Source organism: Nothobranchius furzeri, chromosome 8 (assembly GCF_043380555.1).
Source record: "Nothobranchius furzeri strain GRZ-AD chromosome 8, NfurGRZ-RIMD1, whole genome shotgun sequence".
Classification (NCBI taxonomy): domain Eukaryota; kingdom Metazoa; phylum Chordata; class Actinopteri; order Cyprinodontiformes; family Nothobranchiidae; genus Nothobranchius; species Nothobranchius furzeri.
The window spans coordinates 49,427,112-49,446,801 of NC_091748.1; the positions used below are offsets into that span (position 1 = coordinate 49,427,112).

Here is a 19,690-nt window from a genome sequence, read left to right on the forward strand (position 1 = left end):
TGAGGAATATATAATTTGGGTTTTACATCAGTACTCGATAGGTGAGGCCTGCCTTCTTCAGTAAATATAAATCATATGGAAAAACAGTACAGTAAAAAAACGCACGTGCAGATGTATGAAAACAGCAAAATAGCTTCAAATGACCAGCGGTGATATACACAAACTTTGAGGGGAAAAAAATATATATTATGCATTACAATTTCTCCGTCACTTCCGTCAAGTGGTTCCAAAATAAAGATTTTGTCCTTACATCTGAGCATTTACCGTTTCCGAGGTGTGTATGAACGCAGCATGACGCCGCCTGTGGTGGTTCATTACATTATCTGGCAACCGGAGTGGCAGCGGACAGAAGAGAGGGGATCCCCGGGATTTTTTTACACCAAAGCCAGCAAAATACTGACATCAAACAAGTGAAAATAGCGGGGGAACTCGACCTAGCTCCTCCTATACCCCGTAAGTACTTAAAACTTTATTTCATTAACGTGTAATCTTATCCGATATCTTAAATTTCAATTAAAATGTGACGATGACGGAAGTTTTTTTTCTGTCGGCGTTAGCCCAGTTAGCATAGCTTGATCTTTGCTAACGTGCAAGAGGTAACAGTTTATGTGTAGCTCAGCTACGCACACACACTCCCCTACTCAGAGAACAGACTGCTCTCAAAGTAGAGGAATATTAACTTAACTTTTCGGGGCAAACTTGTCATATACTATCTCAGTAATAGCCAATAACGAAAGTTGTTTTCTATATTTACTCACAACAAATCCAGAATATTCAGAGTTAAGATGTCTTTTTCTGACTAATTAACTATCGGTTATTCGTGAATACATCTAGCGACTGTTTGCAGACGACTGACCGGGGAGTTAGCGTTAGCAGGCTAACTTAGCTTGCTCGTTAGCTCGTCTTGTAATTCTCGGTGCTCTGTGAGACGGGGTCATTGTCTGTCGTGTATCGCTATTTGGAGGCGTACAAACATCCCAGCTATATATCACGATTTCTGTTGCCACCTTTAGGGCACCGACTACATGTTTCAGCAATTCGAAGAGTAATCTCTGTAACTGCTGATAATTGTCGTGAGCTGGTTGTTCGCTTTATTTAGCAATTGGTTTTTTTAGCCGGACAGATGGACAGGTTGTTGTTGGGAAGCCAAGTTAGCATCCGATAGCTTGTTGTTGATGGGTTAGTTGGACATAGGCAGTTATTCTTTTGGTCAAAGTTGCGTCACTTAAGTTTATGGACATGATACCCAGTGCTGCCACCGGGTATTTCAAAGCCCATTGTCCATTTTAACCGTGGGTAAACACGGTCGTAGCTTTATGAGCGATTGATCTCATAATTTTGTCAGATTAGCTCAACCGTGAAAAGACTTTATGGAGGCGTAATGGTGGACGATTTCGCCTCAGTCGGTGTCTGTCTGTCCTCGACGGCTTGGTAGCAGTCACCCACGCCAGAACAAGAAAACTAAACGCCTACTTTTTATTTACAGAAGAAAAAAAAAACGTTTTATTGACTGATTAAATCCAGCTCTTATTGGAGCACCTTATTCACTTGGCTACACTCTTCATTCCTGATTGAGGTCAAACTTTTAAAGGCATTCTGGAGTTTTATTAAGTTTAAACGTGTTAAGGGATGCCTACCCAGCACTGTTACTTTATTTTTTATTTGCGTTTATGGATTGTTTTGAGAAATCCTTTAATTTACGTTATTCTGTGAATAATGGGTCATGTGTGTTTTGTATTTGACTGACTGTCAGGTAAACAGAACAACAAAGCATTAATTTCTTCTCTTCCGAGCAAGTGTCCTCTGTTTAGATCGAGCAGACAGTTGGCACCCTTGGCTGGGGAAATAGGACGTGTGTCACTTTGCATTTTATGATGTGCCTTGGAGTTGCCTGAGGAAGGGTCTCTCTCATAAAAAATGCTAGAATGATGTAATTGACATCTTATTTACTAACATTAAAGTTGAAACTTTAGAGATCTGCATCTTCTGCCCTCTCACATTATTTGTTATTCCCCAAATTTTATAAATTTGCGGTTGTTGAGTTCATTATGATTTTACATGCCTCAAACTTGTTTAAATCTGAACTTCAGCCCAGATTTACCGCCTTAACTTTTTACCTGTGTTGAGTTAGGTCCTCTATATCATAACTGTGATGTAGAGTAAAAAGTAAAGCATCGGATCAAAAAAAATTTTTTAAACTTATTGGACCTGCATAGCAAATCATTTTGTACCTTGCCTTTTAATCGAAATGTAAAATTCATCACAGTAATGTTTGTTATCCACTGAAAACAACAAATGTAGGGCAATCCATTATATATGACCTCAATCTTCCAGGTGTCGGCATGAACGATAAATGAGGAAAACTTAGATTATTCTACAAGAATGGCATCCAAAGTGTAACATTTCTTGAATTTATGTAGTGATGTCATTTAGTCTTAACCAGAGATTCAGTAGGAAAGGAGGCAATTATTGACTTCATTAATAGGTGTTTGTAGCAAATTGTTGTCTAGAACCAAAAATGGTATGAAGGCATGAACTAATAAAATAAAGGTAACTTGTGAATCTGTTCCATTAACTGGTATTTTGGAATTTTCTAATCCATAAATTAGATGTGAAAATGTAGGCCGATAGATAAAAATCAGTCAGATAACTGATATTTGCCGAGGTTACATTAATAAAAGTAGGGATGTAAGAAAAAGAGGAGGCACTGAAATATTGCAATATTTGGTGTTCAGATATTGAATCGATATGTAAGAACAGTGTATAATGTTTTAGATTGTGATTGAGGATTTACATTCAGACATTTACTTTATTTCTTTTTTGTGATGCAATTCAAAGTGTGACTGCTTTATGGCAGTAAGTTTTACCACCATCCTGACGGATCAACGAGATCTTGTGATAACACTGGATGTGTTTTAGAAGCATTTGACCTAAGTTTTTGAATTAAATTTAGTCTACAAAATTGCAAATATTGTCTGACTTAAAGTATTACAATATATTGTTTTTTTATTATTTACTGGTGCAATAAGTTGCTTCTCATTCTTAAACAGCCTTGTCGAAAGACATCTTGTGGTCGTGGAAATGTTGGTCTCTTTGAGCAGGGACATGTAGAAAACACGCAGCCACATTGGCCCTCGAGGACAGGATATAAGTCGAATCACTGGTATGCACCAATCAGATAAAACATCTGAGGAGATTGCAGAAACAACTAAAATTTGTTTAAGAACTGTCCAAGGCTTTGTTAAAAACTGGTCTGATGAGTCCACATGGACCCTGTTCCAGAATGATGGGTGCATCAGGGTAAGAAGAGAGGCAGACGAAGTGATGCACCCATCATGCCTAGTGCCTACTGTACAAGCCTGTGGGGGTAGTGCTATGATCTGGGCTTGCTGCAGTTGGTCAGGTCTAGGTTCAGCAACAGGATGTGCTCCAAGAATGAGGTCAGCTGACTACCTGACTATCCTGAACGGCCAGGTCATTCCATCTTCCCTGATGACACAGGCATATTCCAAGGTGACAATGCCAGGATTCATCAGGCTTAAATAGTGAAAGAGTGGTTGGGTGAGCATGAGACACCATTTTCACACATGGATTGGCCACCACAATGTCCAGACCTTAACTCCATTGAGAATCTTTGGGATGTGCTGGAGAAGAACAGACTTTACCATCATCAACAAGTGGTGCTCGCTGCAGAACCACAAAGGCGGAGCTGCACCAGAAGGTGGAGCTGCACCAGAGTCAGCCCCGCCCATTCCTGAATCAGCCCCGCCCATTCCATCAGAGTCAGTCCAATTCCTTCCAGTTGTCAGACTTGATAGCATTCTGGAACCAACGAGGGTGTTATAGCTAAAAAATGCAAGATTGAGGACTGAGTTGAGAAGCTAATTGAACAGTTTTTGTAAAGGTTCCATATAATTAAAAATCTAACTTTTGGAACTTTTTATCATGTTATATTGTCATTTCCTCATAAGGAACACGCCAAAGCCATTTTTGGCCTCATTCATGCATTTTCCTCCCATCTCAGCTTCAATTTGGTCTCCTCCTCCGAAGCGGGTCTGGTCTTGGTTCTCAAATCTGGATATTCTGTGAATTTTCTGACAAATTATTTCTGAAATGACTTCTACTGAGACACCGCCAATAAACCATACATCCCATCTCCAAAGACACACTAGGTAGCACAATTACATATAACTCCACTTAATTTTTATCAGATGTGGTGGTGTAGTGGTTATGGAGTCAGGTTGACATGCAGTTTTGCGCAGGTTCGCCTCCCAGTAGCGGAACTATTAGGTAGTTTACAACCTCTTTTCTTCATTTCTAGCTACACTTGCCAGTACTATGTTTACAAAAATTTACTGGTATACCATTTGACATATAATGACTAATGTGTTTTTTTATTTATTTATTCGTTATTTAGCCAGTGTGAGTCCATTTGTGAGCAGAGTTTCAACTAAAATGCTGTTTAGAAACAACCAAATTCAAAGAACTTTTAGAGACATAAATATTTTGCTGAAAATAAACATTACAACTAAAATATAAACAAATGTTTCAGCTGGCTAAATAGATAGCTGCCGACCCCACCGAGAATCGAACCAGCATCAGCTGAGGGGAAAGCAAAATGTGATTCAGACGATCTTGCCACTAGACTACCAGAACCCATAAGATAATCTTGCATGCTGTTGTATGCCACTTTTGTTAGAGCGGCTGTGGGCAGATATTCACTAAAATAAACCTTTTCATTTCGGGATGTATTCAGGCTTTGTCATGTAGCAAGTTATATTTATCTTGTTTAATTGGAGCATAGAACATAGCATTAACGACTGTAAACCAGTAACAGCCGTAATTCATGTGGGTCAGGTTAGTTTGCGATAAAGTAGAAAAACAAAAACGGAAGTCAGTGGGCTAGGCTGAGTTTGCGTGAATGGGCGGGGCTGACTCTGGTGCAGCTCCACCTTATGGTGCAGCTCCGCCTTTGTGGTTCTGCAGCGAGCACCCTCTCATCATCAATGCAAGATCTTGGTGACACATTAATGCAAAATGCTGGATGGAATGGATTTTTTGACATAGCAGAAACTTATTGAAACAAGGCCACAGCAAATGTGTGTGTAATCAAAGCTAAAGGCGGTCCAACGAAGTATTGGTGTGTAGTCACTTATTTTATTTTATTTTTGGGTGGTGACTTGTTTTTTGGCCTGGCTATATATATATATATATATATATATATATATATATATATATATATATATATATATATATATATAACACACACACACTCACTCACGCACACAGAGACGGATGTGAACAAAATTTTTAATTTTTGGTATCCTTAGGTCAATGAAAGAAACCCCCACAATGGTCACAGAAATAACTTGAATCTGACAAAAGTAGTAATAAGAATTCTATTAAATGTAACCAATCAGGGTTTCCCCCAGTGCTTTATAAGCCTGGCGCCCCACCAGGCTTTGCTTGGCCACCTGCCAGGCTAAGTGTCATGCCCCGCCCCCTCATTGTGCCCTAACGTGTCCGCTGACACGAACGGCACAACGAAACTAGAGCCCTCCATCTAGTGCGAAACAGCAACCCCCCCCCCGGCAGCCAAATCCGCCAGGCTTAACTCATTTTCTGGGGGAAACCCTGCCAGTGATAGTCGGACATCGCTTTTCGATCATGCTTCAACGGAATAATAAAAAAAAAAGACTAATGGAACAATCCTGGACAAAATGAGGTTACCCCTAACTTAACTCTCAGCAGGTATTTTTTCCCCCACCCCTCATGAGCAAACTGCTCCATTTGTCACAGGTTTGAAGGGCGTCTTTTCCAGACGACATGTTTCAGCTCCTTCCAAAGATGCTCAATATGATTGAGGTCAAGGCTCTTTGATGGTCACTTTAGAATAGGCCAATGTTTTCCTCTCAAGCCAGATTCATGCTTCTGCGTCTGCATCAGTGCGGAGACACGCAACGCCATTATCCGTCCTTGTGGGCCTGCTGGAGAGCCCCACAAGGACGTATGGAGTCGAGCTCTCTTTTCTAAACATCCGTCCGTCGAGAAGGAGAATGCAAGCTTGTGATTGGTCAGGGCACCGCTGTCGTCTACACCGCCAGCATTGCGGCCTCTAAAACATAAAGAGAGCCGAGAATAACTAGCGACAGACACGGAGAAGCTTGAAGAATACCTCGCAAAAAAACTAAAAATATGAACGTTTAATTCCCCCGTGACTGGAGGAGTGAAAAGATGCACAGCAAGCGTTTTATTTGTGGACGGGAATGACAGGAAACGTGGGTTTAGAGGTGGCGAACCCATGAAAAGATGGAGGAGAATGAGAGACAAATTTGTCTATGTTAAAAAGACTCTTATATACAAACAATATAAATACACTATCTTGGACCGGATACATGACAGGATACCACAAAACAGCACTACGCCCTCTGTTGTCCTGCCTGGGAATTGCTTTGTAACACTCTCCAGGAGACGGAGAAGTATGAGGGCAAAATGTCTCCGTCTGTGTGTGCGTGTCTCTATGTTGGAGCTGACGGAGAAGCATGAATCAGGCTTTAGTTATTCTTGGCTGTTGTTAACTGTGTGTGTCATTGTCCTGTTGCAAGACCCATGACTTGCGACTGAGACCAAGCTTTCTGATACTGGCCAGCACATTTCTCTCTAGAATCCTTTGATATTCGTGATATTTCATTGTACCCTACACAGAATCAAGACGCCCTGTGCCAGATGCAGCAAAGCAGCCCCAGAACATATCGGGGCCTCCTCCATGTTTTACAGTAGAGACACTGTTCTTTTCTCGATTTGCTTAATTTTTCTATCTGTGAGCATAGACCTACCTGATGTACCTTGGCAAAAAGTGTTTTCGAGGGGTACCATCATTTTTGTCCATGCCTGTTTCATGAGTTTATTTTATTTTTTTTTTATAATTCCGTTGAAGCATGGTTAAAAATCTATGGCTGACCTTTATAGGTACATTTCATAGTGTTTTATTTTTATTATTACATTTTTCAGATTCAAGTTATTTCTGTGACCATTGTGGGTTTTTGTCTTACTGACAGAAGGGTACCAACAATTTTGTCCGCATCTGTATATATTATAAACGCACCACACACATTTATGCTTCTGAAATTATTAGGATCCCTGTCACATGACTAAACAATTACACATTATCATCCCCCTTACCATCTGAACCAGATACACAAATGGCAACAAAATGGAAAAAAAAATTACTAGTCGTTAATACTGGTCTAGTATTAAGCCGGGCGTACACTGTGCGACTTTTTCACTTTTTTGAGCCGATTTTCCAGTCGTGCGAGAATCCACGACATCGGGGCGAGTTTTGCGCCGAGCGGTCGTGTAGTGTACAGGGGGTTACGAGAGGCGATTAACACCACGTGACCAGCTGCCGATCAGCAGTTGTGAGGTCGCAGGGACTTCTGGTGTGTTTAATATTTCGCTCGTCCCTCGTGAGGGTATCGCACTGTTGAAGCAGCGCTGCGAGCAGCTGCGAGCCAAAAAGTATCAGAACCGCTCACGGCGCATGTGCGCGCAATCCTGCATCAACGCCGGTCGCCCGCTATTTCCCTAATAACACACGTTGTTCGTTTTTGTTTCTACACGTTTTTTTACTCACAAAGATTGTCAAGAAAGCGTGTTTGTCGTGTTCACGTCAAATTAAACTATCACAAAACACAGATTTACTTTCTTTATTTCGTTTTCCTCATCCAACCCCATAAATCCCTGTGTGTCCTCCTGCAGCACTCCCGAAGGACAACAGGCAAGACAAGACAAAAAAGTCTGACGTGTTGAGTAAAAACTGCTATTTTTAGCACATTTTTAGGGCCGACGTGTTGCTACCAGACGTACAGTGTGAGCAGTCAGGTCGCATGCGAGAACTGGGTCGTGCAGTGTGAGCACACGACTCGTGAGATCTGCTCTGCGAGGAAGTCGTACAGTTTGAGCTGAAGCTGAACGCTGCGAGTGAAAAAGTCGCACAGTGTACGCCCGGCTTTACTTATCAGACTGAAATATGTTTTAAAAAATGACTAACATTAGCCAATACCTGTGTTAATGCTGATATATCGTGCACCCCTACAGTAAATGGCTTGAATCCGATTTTAAATGGATCAGAGATGTTTCCTAGCAGCCCATGGGGTACAGTCCTTCAGATTTTGTTATTGTTTATATGTTGTAAGATTGAAAAGTTCTATACTTTCCAGCCAATAAGCTGTGCTTTAAGGATTCACTATATCCACTACATCCTAACTGACCTTAAACCTTACTGCCTGACTATTTCCATGTTTTCAGACTTTAGCTCAGTTAAAGTTTGTAATATAGTGCACACAGAGTCTCTGTGGATTTTAGATTTTTAAAAAGTAAAAAGGCTGGTGCTCACTTAACTTTCAATCAAGAAAAGTCCACATGAAAACTGTTCTTGATCAGTGTTTTTTTTTTCTTAGTCCATGTTTATTTGTTTTATCAGCAAAGAGAGTTGGATACATGGAAAGTATGTAGCTGGTGCACTTTATTAGGACTCTTACTGCAACATCACATAAAAAAAGATTAATGATGAAAGAATAAAGAGCAAGTCAGCTAAATGCACATGACCTCTGCTGTGTACAGAGAACTGGCCGCCCAACCCGGTACGTTTCACAGAGGACCCTGCACTGTAAGTGTGTTCCCTAAAGGAGATGTTCACACTGACTTTTATGGATAATTAATTATAAATGGCTACAGAATAAATAATTGTTGTACAACAAAGATTTATTTTGGTGTATAATTAATGATGAAAATCAGACCTTCTTTAAAGAAGATGTTTTAAAAATGCATGGCTAGCTTAGGTTATTTGTTTTGAGATCCTTTCCTATCACATAACCCAAGCAGATTTAAAGAGACTTTTCTTATAATTAGCTTTTATGCTGATCTTTGATGAACGGCCTTTTTGACAGGTCACATAGCTGTTGTTTCGGTTACCAGAGTACTGCAGTACACGTGTTTGACCAAAGTAACCACCCAAAGGCCTTGGGCGAGTCTGAGCAGAAGCAGGCAAAATCTCTAAACTGTAACTAACTTAACCATTTCTTGTTTACCTTGCTGAGCTTTGTCAATCATGTGTCTCAACAACATGACCAACCTTTCCTTTACAGACCCTGCACATGCTCTGGTGATCTTTTTTGAAGTAGTGGTACCACAGGTTCACATTAATCTTTGATTTTTACAGTGTTCCACATATGCTTACCAAAAATAACTAGTTTCTAACTAGATACTGAACTTGCATTCACCTTCTTAATGATGATTATGTAGTCAGCTGAGCAAGACGAGAGACTCAACTGGGTAAAAGTTTAAATGAAATTATATTACAGCAGATACTGTGTGGTTAATATTTAAACTAATAAAGGGTTTTACTGGAAATTTGAAGCTGTCTGATTTAGACCATACTGTTAAAGACTGGTCACTGCAAATGAAAACATGAATCAAGGTTAAAAAAATTCCGTGTTTGGGTGTTGAGGAGTTTCACTTTGTTTTTAATCCTAGTCTTATCTTCAGATTTCAGTACTTCAGTGCAATATTATATACAGGTCAGGACCTTCTTTTTGTCAAGTACACTTTTACACGCTAGGTAACTTAATGTTTGAAGGGTTACGTTGATTCTTGCTGACAGAATAATTCCCCTTAGAGATGTAATCTTTAAAAATGTGATTAGTTGCCTTAACATTGTCACGTATTGATGATCAGTAACATTATTTTTAATAAATCACAATAGAATAAAACTACATTCATTGGTTTGGACCTTCTATTGTATTTTTGGGATGTCTACTAGGTGAAAAGACAGCTTGACAGATATATTTATGAAAAGGTGAGCAATTAAATGTTGGATATATTTTATCAGTAGAAAACAAAGCAACAGCATAATTAGGGATGAGTACCGAATTCGGTACTTTTTAAGGTACCGACCGAATTCCATAGTACCGACCGAACACCGATTCACGTCAATTCAAACGGTGCCTCGTTTCGGTACTGCCAAGACAGTTGCGCATGCGCAAAAGCGTTATGTTGCCGGTCCCTGCGAGCCCGTTGTAAACAGAGCAAGCATGGTAGAAAGAACGCACGCTAAAGCTTGGGTCCACTTCACTAAATGTGATGGGTAACTGGGTGATGAAACTAGCGACAGACAACGATCTAAGTGAGACAGCCTCATCTTAATCTGCTCCAGTAGGTAAATAAAATGTTTAAGATAACGTTACCTTGATTTGTTAGCTTCCGTTTCGCTAATGGTGCGTTCGCTTTCTCCTCGGAACTCCGAATTTCCGACTAGAAGAACATGAACGCGCTCTAAAGTTTGGCTTTACTTTACTAAATGCGACGGGTGAATGGATGAAGGTAAAACCAGCGACAACGATCTAAGTTTGAGGCATCATCGTTTTAATCTGCTCCAGCAGCTAAATAAACTGTTAAAGATAACGTTAGCTTGATATGTTAGCTTCCATTGCCACCGTTACCAGCTAATGGTGCGTTCGCTTTCTCCTCGGAAATTCTAACTTCCCAGTAGGAAAAATCAAATGAAAAAGGACGGCAAAAGGAAGGAAGATACACAGTAAATTTAGTTCACAGTAAAGATGTTTGCTTCAGTTTAATTATCAGCTTATAAAACTACAAGGACGATGTTAAAATACAAACTTGTATGTTATTTATCGTGATATTTATCAAATATGGTTATATATTGAGAAAAATATATATTTAATTATAAAAGAGAATTAAAATAATAAACACTCAAAAGTATCGAAAATTGGTACCGTTAAGTACCGGTATCGACTCGTAGGTACCGGGAATTAGTACCGGATCGATTCAAATGTCAAAGGTACCCATCCCTAAGCATAATTAGATTCAATATACAACCATCAGCAATTGTTTTTCCAGGTTTTGTTAGATGAATTCTCATCCATATTTTCATTTAAAAATCTCTATGTAACAAAAATTTTTATTGGGAGCATCTAAAGAGCAACCACATTGGCCCAGATAATAACATTCATTAGAAGCATTAAAAGCAGAGTGTTTTCTAGATGGCTGTTTATTTCTGAATAGTCACTTAGATGAAACACTGGTTACTTTACCTTCAGCAGCCTTCAACCTTTTATAGGTATTTGTGGCACTTACGTGGTTTGGTTTAGCTCTACGGTTATTCCTGCTCACCAGTGAAAACCTGCAGGACTGGTGTTCCTTAAATTAACTGGTAGTACCTGAAATATTGGGTGCAAGTAAGACATAATTGTCTTTTCTTAATAGTTTCTTTGAATGCACATTTGCTTTTACTAACTGGCATGGACTAACACACCACCCTTTGAACTCTGCTGTCAGGATCATTGGACATACGCAGCTCAACTGATTGTCTTGAGTGATTGTTGACACATAGTTGATTTGTGCACATGCCATACTCTCGTTCTGGACGTAAAGCTGCTGAACCTGTAGCCAAGCTGCGTGGTACTTTGTTTATCAGCTTATATTTGAGAAATTGCAGGAGACTTCTTTATATTTTGTGTCGGCTTATGAGAAACAACTTTGCTGTGCAGAAAATTGCTGCATGTAGGTGGGGTGCATGTGTGTCATACCGATTGGATGGCACAATTCTTGTCATTTGTTTGATGCAAAATATTTAAAGATGCCTCAGTGAGCCAAAACACCTGCATGCAAATGAATACTTGTTAATGTCCCACTGGAAAAACGTATCAATTCAATTCAAATTCAGTTCAAAAATACTTTATTAATCCCAGAGGGAAATTGATTGCTGTAGTAGCTCAGAACAATAATAATAATCAAGTCATCAAAGAGTTATTGTACATCACAATGGCTGTTGGCAGGAAGGATCTCCAGTAGCGGTCAGTGTTGCAGCGAAACTGAAGAAGCCTCTGACTGAAGACACTCTTCCGTTGTCGGACAGTCTTGTGAAGAGAATGTTCAGGGTTGTCCATCATTTTCTTGATTCTCTGGAGAATCCTTCTTTGCATTATCTCCTCCAGTGGTTCCACAGTCGTCCCCAGAACAGAACCAGCCTTTTTTATTAGGCTGTTGAGCCTTTTCAGGTCCCTGCTTCTGATGCTGCTACCCCAACAGATGATGGCTGAAGAGATTACACTCTCAACAGCAGACTAGTAGAAGATCTGCAGCATCTTGCTACAGACATTGAAGGACCTAAGCGTCCTCAAGAAGTGCAGTCTGTGGTGCCCCTTCTTGTAAACGGCTTCGCTGTTCTTTCTCCAGTCCAGTCTGTTGTCCAGGTGAACTCCAAGGTATTTGTATTCCTCAACCACCTCCACTTCTCCCATTATGGAAACAGTGTTTGACTCCACCCTGTTTCTTCTGAAGTCTAAAAATGATCTCCTTTGTTTTGTTCACGTTCAAGGTCAGATGATTGTTTCCACACCATGCCACAAAGCGCTCCACCAGCTCTCTGTACTCAGCTTCCTGTCCATCTCTGATACACCCGACAACTACAGAGTCATCTGAGTATTTCTGTAGATGACAGGTCTCTGATTTGTACTGGAAGTCTGAGGTGTACAGGGTGAAAAGGAATGGTGAGAGTACAGTCCCCTGTGGCGCTCCAATGTTACTGATTGCCTGGTTTGATGTGCAGTTCTTCAGTCTCACAAACTGTGGTCTGTTTGTCCGGTAGTCTTTAATCCAGGCGATAGTTGAGGCCCCCACCTGTGTCTTCTGGAGTTTCTGGCAAAGTACATCAGGCTGGATTGTGTTAAACACACTGGAGAAATCAAAGAACATGACCCTGACAATGCTGCCTGCTTTGTCCAGATGACAGTGGGTTGGTTGAAGCAGCTCGATGATGGCATCTTCAACTCCAACTCCATGGCGATAAGCAAACTGCAGCGGGTCCTGATATGTCCTAGTTTGCTTATTTAGGTGGACCAACAGGAGTCTCTCCAGGACCTTCATGATGTGGGATGTCAGGGCAACCGGTCTGTAGTCGTCATTGACTGATGGGCGAGTTTTCTTTGGAACTGGAACAAGGCAGGATGTCTTCCACAGGACTGGAACCTTCTCCTGGGCCAGGCTGAGGTTGAAGAGGTGCTGCAGAATCCCACAGAGCTACTCTGCACAGGCCTTCAGTACTCTGGGGCTGACACCATCTGGACCTGCAGCCTTGTTCCAGTTCAGTCTCTCCAGCTGCCTCTTCACCTGACTTCTAGAGAAAGATAGGTGGGAGGGGGCGGTAAATGGGGCAGCAGCATCACCTGACTTGGTTGAAGACAGATTTATAGAACCAGAAGAGTCCATGACTGTGTTAGAGGACAAAAGAGCTGGCGTGTGACAGGAAAATGTTGGATCAGAGGAGGATGGGATGTCTGATTGGCTGGGGATAGACGAGGAGGATGCTGGGTTTGTTCCTGAACTGAACCTATTGAAGAACTTGTTCAGTTCATTGGCTGTGTCCAGGCTGTCATTTGTGCAATCCTTCCTCTGCTTGAAGCCTGTGATCTTCTTCATCCCTGACCAGACATCTCTGATATTGTTCCTCTGTAGTTTGTTCTCCAGCTTCTTCCTGTATGCGTCCTTGCTGTCTCTGATCTTGATCTTCAGTTGCGTCTGTATACTCCTCAATTATTCCCTGTCTCCCTCCTCGAAGGCTCTTTTTTTCTCATTTAGCAGATTCTCCAGTTGACTGGTGATCCAGGGTTTGTTATTAGCGAAGCATCTCACTGTTCTGGTGGGTATGATGTGGTCCACACAGAAGTTTATATAGTCAGTGATAGGGTTGTCACGGTAACCGGTATAGCGGTAAACCCCGGTAAAAAAGTTGACAATAAAAATAACCGTCCAGTTTTTAAAAAACTATATTATCTCGGTGGGTTTACCGTGGCCGCGGTTTCGGCGCGATGACCCTTACCAGCCACCGTCGCTTCAGCTGAAGTTCCCGCGGCGCGCACACGCACTTTTTAGTTTGCAACGGCACCAAAACTTTGAAGCTGAAATAATGGCCGAAGGAGGCGACGGCAGCGCCCAGGACATCCATCAGCCCTCAAAGAAGACTAAATCGGAAGTATGGGCATATTTGGGATTTCTGAAAAATGCTGAGGGACAGTTAATAGAAGACGGCTATCCCGTTTGCAGAACGTGCAGGAAACAAGTGTCTGCAGAAGGCAGCAACACTTCAAATCTCATGGCACATCTGCGTGACGATCACCCACGTCTCCACAGCCGGTGCAAGGTAAGTTAACATTAGCATTTTAGCTTAAATGCATGACGCGAGGACTTTTGGTTGAGGGAGAATGCAACGAGTCACTATATACTGCAGCCGCAGCGTCCTCTGCCAGCATTTAAACCGTGTCACGGACACCCTGTTGCTGGATGAAGCATCTTATTTGTTGATGATGAAGAGAAATATACAATTAGTTCCTTGTCATGGATTTGTTTACTTATTCAATGCCATTTATACTTGAACATTTGGATTTGATTACATAGTGTAGTAGTTATTTTAGTAATTTGTTTATAGTGGCCATTTATTTTAAATACATATTTTTTAAGGTTGACTTGTACAGTGCTCAAGTCAAGTGTGGACTGGAGTTTTAGATTTTCATTTTGATAATGAAGAAAACAAGTATATGAGAAAACAAGTGGTGTTTCTTTGATTTGTTTACATATTGTTTATGTTTTGAATGTTTGGATTTGTATAATTTAAACCTGCACTGACTACTGTAACATGTTCCAGAAAAATAAGCTGTTTGTTCCTTTACTTGTGAAAAGTTGCACTTTTGCTAAGGCTTTGTGTTATTTTAGGTTTAATAAACACTGTTAAACCTTTTCAGAACTATTTCAGTTTGTGTAGAACAGGACTATCAATGCTTTCTGAACATATGCAACACCGTTTAAAAAATACCGCGATAATACCGAAAACCGTGATAATTTTGGTCACAATAACCGTGAGGTTAAATTTTCATACCGTGACAACCCTAGTCAGTGACACATCCAGTCATGGCATTGATGTCCTCCTCATATCCTTGGCAGAGTGTCATCCAATCTGTGGTCTCAAATAGGGCTGAAACGATTCCTCCAGTACCTCGAATAATTCGAGTACAAAAACTCCTCGAGTCAAATTCTCTGCCTCGAAGCTTCGTTTAATTCATGTTTAATTAATTCATGGCTTTGCAATCGCCCGGGGTCATGTTTCACCCGGACCGAAATAAGTGACGCACATACACACTGCACTGAATGCACACGTGAGTAGCGAACGCAACTTAACTTTCTTTTAAGCCATGGCGGACAATGTGGACCCTGGTGGAGTGCGAAAAAGACACAAAATGTCAAAGGTGTGGGACCATTTTTCACGTCCTAAGGCGGAAAACATAGTCCAGTGTAAATACTGTAAAATGGATTTAGCCTACCACAACACCACATCCTCCATGCTGCAACCTGACCAGGAAACATCCACATGTAAATGTCTCTTCTGCAAGCGGACTCGGAGCCTCTACAAGATAATGCATTTTAGCCTGTATTTCTTCATATTCTGCGGACACTGTGCGACTTTTTCATTTGTAGCACTCAGTTTCAGCTCACACCATACGTCTGGTAGCAACACGTCGGACTTAAAATGTGCTAAAAATAGCCGTTTTTACAACACGTCGGACTTTTTACTGTGTTGTTATTGATGTCTGTTGTCCCTCGGGATTGCTACAGGAGGACACAAGTATTTATGAGTGGCAGAGGAAAACGAAAGTAAATGTTTTGTGATCAGTATAATTTGACATAACCACGGCAAACATGCTTTCGACAATCCTTGTTAGTGTGAGACAAAAAAGTGTAGAAATTAAAACGAACGTGTGTTAATAGGGAAACAGCTGGCGAGCCATGTTTGCACATGCGCCTTGAGCGGTTCTGGTGCTGTTTGGACCGCAGCCGCTCGCATTTGTTTACTGTGAAGTAAAGTTGAAGTGCTGAAGTTTTGAAAACTAATTTTGAATAAAATTTGAAGAATAACTGGCAATTGCTTTCTCATTTCAAGAGGTCTTTCATATTTTGTAACATGCTATTTGATATAATGGTTTAAAAACGCAAAAGAGTAATTTATTAGAGTACTCGATTAATCGATAAAAGATTCGATAGAGTACTCGATTACAAAAATATTCGATAGCTGCAGCCCTAGTCTCAAAACAACCCTGCAGGGCTTCTCCAGCGTCCTGTGACCATTTTCTCACAGTTCTTCTTGTCACAGGTTGCCTCTGAACAAGTGGTTCAGAGGCAACCTGCCATCCACATTAAAGTTCTCAATTTGCCCAAAATTCAGCACGAGACATAAATTACTCTATGAACTTGGAGCCTAAAATGCTCAGCTCTTACTCCTAGCCCGACCTGAACCTGAGGTTTTGAATTTTCTGAGCTACTTTACCACACACTGTAGACTAGGGGTTGTATCGACTAGTCAACTTCACTGCTCTGTAGTGACTTTTTATGCCTTTCATAGACTAGCCGCTGTCACATGATAATGACCGACAAGATGCAGTCCTCGGAAAAGACAGCAGGTGACGAGCCCCTGCGGGAGGCGACGCGCTATGCCAGAGCATCGGTATCTGACGCCCGCGGTAAAACAGACATTTGACCGAATTGTGACCTTTACCCTCTTGCAATTTAACCTTTCCCTCACGCCCATCCTAACCTTAACCAGCTTCCGCATGCAAAGCTCTGATAGTTGACACCCTCCAGACACCTGCGTCCTGAGCACGGCCACAGTAACATTATCAAATTAGGTGTCGCCACCTCAAGAACAATTTTAACACGCGATCGTTCATGCCGGCTCATTTCCTTTTGTTTTCTGTCTTTTATTTGTGCCTGATGCATTTCGCTCCTGTGGAGCGGAGCGCATCACCTGTTTTGTCCTCCGGTGACTTCACCTCACCAGTGCGGCCGGTGCGCAGATCTTTTAGAAATCCAGTTCAAAGGTAACTCATGAGGTGATATATGAAGCCAGGTAGCAGTTTTTCTTTAGGATTGAGAGGAGATGCAGGAAGAACAGAGACAAGACAGAAAAATAGTCAAAATAAAAACAAGTTTGTTTTTGTACCTGGTGGTTGCAACAAACACACCATTGAAGGTAATCAGAAGTGAGGAGCATAAAATGAAATAATTATTTTAATGTTTAGAGCAGCAGCAACTCTGAGAGGCTGCCGGCGCATCAGTGAGTTTGCGGCCACTGCGCAGGGGGATGGGGGAGAGGGCTGAAGCAGGGGAACAGTAAAGATGCAGAAACTACCATTGTTAAAAGAGATGTGTTTAACTTAGAAAATGTGGGTGCAATTTTAATTGTCAAAAACTCCAGCGAACCAACCCGTTTCAAGTGTATGACGTCATCAATGACTCGTCAAAGTCGACTTGATTTTCATTACTGGACTGTCGACTTTCAAAAAAATTAAGTCATGCAGCCCCTACTGTAGATAAATAATAATAATTATGTGTCAATGCTGTCTGGTTTGAGGCACGTCCTCCTGTCCACTATTGTGCGGTCCAGCCACACTAAACATCCCTATCTCTCCGCTATCCAACTCTACCCACTCAGTTAACTTGAATAGTCAAACCGACCCGACACATCAGTCTTACTCAATTCAGTCTCCGTTTGAAATTGAAGTCTAATCTACATTTATGTCTCTTTTACTCGAATAACCTATGTAAACATTTTAAAGATTACCTAAACCAACATTAGGGGTAGACCGATATATCGGTTGGCCAATATATTGGGCCGATATTTACCATTTTTTATATATTTATGTGCACTGGCCAATTAACTTCCTTAGTAAAGCCGATTTAAAGTTGGGCACATCCCCGGGCAGCCTGGTGCTGTTGCAGAATTTCAGTGGAATGAATATTTGCATTCTTGATTAGTCATCTGTATAATAAATGCCCTAAAAATGATTTTCAACTGAAAGTTCTTTTGATTTACCAGTTTTGATTGTTATTTAATAATTAGTCAGTTTATTGCTTTATTTGATTAACTTTTTGGGTTAAATTCAGTGTTCAAAAACTGATTCAGCTTCAGAAAATGTGTGCATCAGCTGATGTTGTTGGTGACATTTTAGCATGCAAGTAAAGTGGAAAATGTCTGGATATTGGCCACGAAAAGTTGACCTAAAATTTGGCAGTACTTATCGGCCATTGACTGACAATTTCTCCTACACATCGGCATCGCAACAGAAAGACCAATATTGGTCAACTTCTACCCAACAATCAACATCAACACAATACCAGTTTGGTGATCCCACCTTCTTTTCTTTTAGAAGAGGGCATCAGTCAGCCCTTGAAAAAATGTTTAAAGGGGGCATGCTTTACAAAACTCACCTTTTGCATCCTTTTGTGCTGCCATGTGACTCTACTGCCTCTATTAACATTCCAAGCGGAGAAGAAAACTTCTGATTTTTGCCTGTGCTTGGTGTTAGGAGTTATTTGCTTACAACAAGACATTTCAAAAAGGCTTACAATGTCAAAATCAGGGGAATTTGTATAGTCCCCCCATTAGGGCTGAACGATTAATTGCATATGCAATTAAATTGCGATGTGACAAAAGGAGATTTTCTAATCGCAAAGGCTGCGATTTGACTGTCACTGAGAGGTTAGCACAATGCTAATATATATTGAAAAACCCATAGGGATGCTAATGCTAATATCACCGATTACATTCTTACAAATTACGAATTAGGAACGTGCCAAATGATTGCATTTGTAGTCTAATAAAAAGTAAAAAGTGCTAATAATCAAATAAGTACAGACAAATATTTTAGTAAAGCTAGAAAACTGTACGAGGCTTCAATTAGGGATGGGTACCTTTGACATTTGAATCGATCCGGTACTAATTCCCGGTACCTACGAATCGATACCGGTACTTAACGGTACCAATTTTCAATACTTTTGAGTGTTTAATATTTTTAATTCTCTTTTATAATTAAATATATATTTTTCTCAATATTTAACCATATTTGATAAATATCATGATAAATAACACACAATTGTTTGTATTTTAACATTGTCCTTGTAGTTTTATAAGCTGATAATTAAACTGAAGCAAACATCTTTACTGTGACTAAATTTACTGTGTATCTTCATTCCTTTTGCCGTCCTTTTTCAATTGATTTTTCCTACTGGGAAGATAGAATTTCCGAGGAGAAAGCGAACGCACCGTTAGATGATAACAATTGTGGCATAGCAAGCTAACATATCAAGCCAACGTTATCTTAAACAGTTTATTTAACTGCTGGAGCAGATTTAAACGATGATGCCTCACACTTAAATCGTTGTCACTGGTTTCATCTTCACCCAATCACCCGTCGCATTTAGTAAAGTGAAGCCGAACTTTAGAGCGCGTTCATGTTCTTCTAGTCGGAATTTCGGAGTTCCGAGGAGAAAGCGAACGCACCATTAGTGAAACGGAAGCTAACAAATCAAGCTAACGTTATCTTAAACATTTTATTTACCTACCGGAGCTGCTCTGTTTACAACTGGCTCGCAGCGACCGATGACATAACGCTCTTGCGCATGCGCAGCTGTCTAGGCAAGTTCTCGTTGTGAAGGACGGGTACCGAAACGAGGCACCGTTTCAAATTAATTGAATCGGTGCTCTGTCGGTACTGTGGAATTCGGTCGGTACCCTAAAAAGTACCGAATTCGGTACCCATCCCTAGCTTCAACTCCACTGAGTTTT

General features: G+C 40.8%; 1 protein-coding gene across 1 annotated transcript in view; it reads left to right on the forward strand.

Annotated features, from left to right (window-relative positions):
* Window positions 1-281: 281 nt before the first annotated feature.
* gatad2ab (GATA zinc finger domain containing 2Ab) overlaps window positions 282-19,690 on the forward strand; it is a 47,245-nt gene continuing 27,836 nt past the window's right edge. The window contains exon 1 of the mRNA XM_015971616.3: window positions 282-453. The gene's annotated coding sequence lies outside the window, so the exon portion shown is untranslated. The remainder of the gene's footprint in view (window positions 454-19,690) is intronic.